The 5,152-nt window shown below is 43.4% G+C and overlaps 3 non-coding genes across 3 annotated transcripts; all 3 read left to right on the top strand.

Annotated features, from left to right (window-relative positions):
* The first annotated feature begins 1,423 nt into the window (after nt 1-1,423).
* trnap-agg (transfer RNA proline (anticodon AGG)) lies at nt 1,424-1,495 on the top strand. The gene has a single exon. It is a non-coding gene; the product is annotated as a tRNA-Pro (tRNA).
* A 361-nt stretch (nt 1,496-1,856) lies between these two features.
* Nucleotides 1,857-1,928, top strand: trnap-ugg (transfer RNA proline (anticodon UGG)). The gene has a single exon. It is a non-coding gene; the product is annotated as a tRNA-Pro (tRNA).
* A 1,100-nt stretch (nt 1,929-3,028) lies between these two features.
* trnap-cgg (transfer RNA proline (anticodon CGG)) lies at nt 3,029-3,100 on the top strand. Its single transcript has one exon. It is a non-coding gene; the product is annotated as a tRNA-Pro (tRNA).
* Nucleotides 3,101-5,152: the final 2,052 nt, after the last annotated feature.

Genomic DNA, 5,152 nt, shown 5'->3' with positions numbered 1-5,152 from the left:
ACACACACTTTCTCTCTCTGACTCCTGATCCTCGAACAGATGAGGTGAGGCATAGAAAAATATTGTTGCTACACGTCATGATATAAGAAAAGCAAGCAGACAAACAAACTTTTGATTTGATTTTGATCAGGGACAAGGGACTTGTTGCAGATATTGATTGACATCTACCGTAGTCAATAGCATGGAATGTACCGCATGTGGGACTGTCAGTAGAAAACAGCCCATACTTTATTCTGGAGGACTTCTCTCCATCGCCTTCACCTTGGAACGGAGGAAGATGATGTTATCAATGGAAATGTCTTTAGAGTGAGACCGTATGTGTTTGAGCCAATAGCCATGCAATGATGCTGGCATGGGAGAGCTAACAATGCAGACAGGGAGAAGACAGGGGGTTCATACAAAAGAAAATACAGTGTTGGCCCATACTTTCAAACTCAGTAGAAGGTCCAGCAGTAAGTCGTACTAACCATTGACTGAGCCTCCCATAATCATAATAAAACAGTCGGTCAGTGGGTCATAACTTAATGTGCTAATGACGATACACATTTAAAGCAGAACTATGCAGCTCGGCCGGAAATAGCTCGCTCCTTCGTTGGTTTCTCTTTTTTTCCCTCTCCGGAGCTCCCCCACAGTTCTGGTAGGCACATGTCACTGTCGTAAAAAAAAAAAAAAAACTCGCCGCCGCCACCTCCTCCACCCCCCCTACACGTGCTTGTGTTTACTGCTGTTTGCTAAGCCCTGCTAACACCTAGCTAACGCTAACACGGCGCTAATGCTAACACGGAGCTAATGCTAACACCGAGCTAACGCTATGCTAACACGGAGCTAATGCTAACACGGCGCTAACGCTAATACAGCCACACACAGGCACAAAGACACAGACATACACACACAGGAATAAAGGTTCCAAAACGCGAAGGTGTGTGTGTGTGTGTCATGATGTATTACATTATCTTATAAAAGACCCATGGTGTGTGTATCTGTGTTAGCATTAGCTCCCTGTTAGCCACAAGCTGAACTTCATCAGTAAACATTTCATGTTTCCATGGTTTCCTCCGACTTTCCGAACTCAAACCAATCACGATTCGTGACATGCATGACGTCATATGCGTTCTTATCTCGTACTGCCGTAAAGCAGTTTCTCGCGATACTTCTATCCATTGACGAGATTTGTAACACCGAGACGGACGACTGATCTTGCAAGTGCGGTTTTCAGCCAGTGGGGGGGGTGAGCGCATTGGCCTAGACCCCATTCACTTCATAACAGGTCACTCAACCATCACAGTGACTCTGAGCCACAATAATTACAGCCCAAATCCTGCATAGTTCTGCTTTAAAAGACGACAGCTATGACAACTGTTCTCTTTTTCTGCGTTTTGTTTCAGCGGACAGACATTTTCGGGGGTAAAGTCCACTCATAAGAGGCTCGTTGGTCTAGGGGTATGATTCTCGCTTAGGGTGCGAGAGGTCCCGGGTTCAAATCCCGGACGATCCCAGTGGGTTCTTTGACAAAGCTCTCACATCTGTCTGGTGAAACTTGTAGCTGGGGTCCAAAGTCCAAGAGCTAATCTGTGGAGTATGTGTACTAGTGGCTCTTCACTGTTTCCCTGACTTATTAAAGCACGCTAAGTCTCCATTGACCATTAACTCTCTATTTACTCAGAATTCCATAATTAATTCATGAAACCATTGGCAGTGATTCCAGCAGTTATGGGTCATAACTTACCCTGTTAACGACTGATACACATTTGAAAGATAATGAGGAACCACAACCGCACTCTGTGTATCAAAAGGCTGCTGGTGACATTGAGAGACAGAATTTGAAATATTCTGGGGAATAAATGTGTCTAACAAGTGGCTCGTTGGTCTAGGGGTATGATTCTCGCTTTGGGTGTGAGAGGTCCCGGGTTCAAATCCCGGACGAGCCCTTTGGTTGGGATGGTCAAAGAGAATGCCTTTAGATCCATCTGGTTAGTATCTTGTGTGGTGATTAATCAATGAGCTAAACAACATAAAACCACCTGAAGTGTTTTTCTCGGATCGATTTAAGCATTTTGACTATCTACTGACCATTAACTGAAAACTCTCTGAGAGCCGTTTAAGGCCTCCCATAATCGTATGAATAAAACAGTGGGAATAGTGTGCTGCAGTAATGGGTCATAACTTAGGGCGTATCACACCAGGCTCGTTTGGTCTGCTTGAAACGGACTTTTCCTCTGGTGCGGACCTTTTGGGGAGGTATGAATACAAACCAGCGGCTCGCACGGCTCGCGTGAAAAATAGAAATGAACCGAACTGAAGCGCTCCAGGCGCGCACACTGCGCTCCACAGCGCGAGATGTGCGGCCAGGCAGACCGGTTAACATGTGCGCCGATCTGAAACTCCCTCCGCTCCAGGGCGCTGCGCTTCGGTTCCGCGTCTAGTGCGTCCAAGCTGTCAGAGAGAAAGTAAACAGCAGCGGATCAGCGCGATCTCTCCGTACAAACGCAGACAGGCGGCCGCTTCAAAATTTATAATGCAGAAAAAACCCTGGTCTGAGCCCCGTTTACAAGTGTAGAAAAAACTGTAAACGTTGACACCCCTACTTCAGACGCACATGCAGACGTCTGTATGTTTGTTGTCTGACTTTCCTTAACGGGGACTGCTGCAAAACGGTCACATTGCCTCCAAGTGATGAATAAGCACAGGACAGGTGCAATTGGAAATACTACCAAATTGAAAAGGCAGCAAGAAACGCATTCATGACCTCCATTGTTTACTTTTTGTGGAAGATCCCGCTGATAATTTTTATCCAATGTGAAAAATCCGCTTGTGAAAAAATGCAATGTGAATACAAACCGCACCAAGTAAAAAAAAATTTAGTCCGCACCAAAGCAAGTGAACTATCGGACTTTCCTGGTGTGAATACGCCCTTAATGTGCCAATGGCCGATACACATTTGAAAGACAACAGCTATGGCAACTATTCTCTGTTTTTGCGTTTTGTTTCTGAGGACAGACATTTTCGTGGGTAAAGTTGACTCGCAAAAGGCTCGTTGGTCTAGGGGTATGATTCTCGCTTCGGGTGCGAGAGGTCCCGGGTTCAAATCCCGGACGAGCCCTTCACTAGGTGTGAGCCTAGGATTGTCGTTGGCAAAGCTCTCACATCTGTATAGGGAACCTTATAACTTCTGAGCTAAAGAATATTCCTAATATATCATCACAATCAGTGTTTATTGAAGCACGTTGGGTCTCTACTAACCATTGACTGAGGCTCCCATATTCATATGAACGAAACAGCCGGTCAGTGGGTCGTAACTTAATGTGCTAACAACCGATACACATTTGAAAGACAACAGCGTTACATTTTCGGGGGTAAAGTCCACTAATCAGAGGCTCGTTGGTCTAGGTATATGACTCTCACTTTGGCTGGGAGAGGTCCTGGGTTCAAATCCCGGACGAGCCCTTCCATAGGTAAGATCTGCATTTGGTCTTTAGCAAAGTCCTCACACCTCTCTGGTGAAACTTGTAAATATTCCATGGGGTTCGAAGTCCAAGAGCTGAATAGTAGAAAATATGTATTATAATAGTGACTCTACAGTGTTTAACCATTACATGAATCCATCGGCAGTGTTTGCAACAGTAATGAGTAGTAACTCAAAGTGCTAAGGACTGATGCATATTTAAAGGGTGATAAGGAACCATTACAATTTCTGTTTGTGTATGAAAACAATTCTGTCTATTTTATCGGACAGATTACAACAATTTGGGGGTATGAGATCTGTTCATAAATGGCTCGTTGGTCTAGGGGTATGATTCTCGCTTAGGGTGCGAGGGGTCCCAGGTTCAAATCCCGGATGAGCCCTTTGGTAGGAATTATCCCAGTGGGTTCTTTGGCAAAGCTCTCACATCTGTCTGGTGAAACTTGTAGCTGGGGTCCAAAGTCCAAGAGCTAATCAATAAAATGTGTCTACTGTATAATAGTGACTCTTCAGTGTTTCCTTGACTTATTAAAGCACGCTTAGTCTCCACTGACCATTAACTCTCTATTTACTGAGATATCCATAATTAATTCATGAAACCATTGGCAGCGATTCCAGCAGTTATGGGTCATAACTTACCCTGTTAACGACTGATGCACATCTGAAAGATGATGAGGAACCAGAACTGCACTCTGTTTGTATGTGGAAATGTTGCTGGTGACATTGAGAGACAGAATTTGAAAATCTAGGGAAATGGGCGTGATTGACAAGTGGCTCGTTGGTCTAGGGGTATGATTCTCGCTTTGGTTCAAATCCCGGACGAGCCCTTTAATGGGAAAGATCTAAGGATGGTCAAAGAGAATGCCCTCAGATCCATCTGGTTAGTATCTTGTGTGGTGATTAATCAATGAGCTAAACAACATAAAACCACCACAAGTGTCTCCACTTACTGACTGAGAGCCATTTAGGGCCTCCCATAATTGTTTGAATGAAAAAGTGATAGTAATAGTAATAGTGTGCCACAGTAATGGAATTTTATTTCATCTATTGGAATATTTTTCATACCTTTTGATACAAGTTTGGAACAAGTTTTGTGTTGCCATATTCTATTGGCATGTTTTTGACAGAGCATGTAATGTTTAAATACGTTTTGTGTTACTCAAATAAAAAGTTGTTTGTGGTACTTAAATATCTTGATTGCATTTATTTATTTCAGTACAAGCCCCAAAAGATGCTGATCGGAGCATCCCTACAATTGATGGATGGAAGATTAAGGTTGTCTTGTCTCTAGATCATGTCTTGTTTCAGGCCACTTGACTTCCAGTCTTTGTCTACTTTCCCACCTGTGTCTCATTGTCTCTCATTTCCTGATGTTTATATATTCACCCTTCCCCTGTGTTATCTACAAGTTTATCCTCGTCCATTATGTCAGGTGTTCCAATCTTATTTCCATCGTGAGGGGTGTACTTATAGACTCACCTCCTGTCCTTCTGACCATGCTTTTGCCTTTCAGTTTGGATACTTATACTTCTGCTAGGGCTTTGTATAATTGTTTCCACTATAAACCTTGTGAATATGAGTCCTACACTCTTGGATTATAAATCTTGTTCTTAGCTCAAATAACAATCTGCATTAAGACATACTTAACACTAACACTTTTACACTCTACACTGATCTCTAACAGTTTTCTAA

This window comes from Trachurus japonicus, chromosome 10 (genome assembly GCF_045865225.1).
Source record: "Trachurus japonicus isolate A0001 chromosome 10, Traja_1.0".
NCBI classification, from domain to species: Eukaryota; Metazoa; Chordata; class Actinopteri; order Carangiformes; family Carangidae; genus Trachurus; species Trachurus japonicus.
This window is presented reverse-complemented; position numbering and strand designations above follow the sequence as displayed.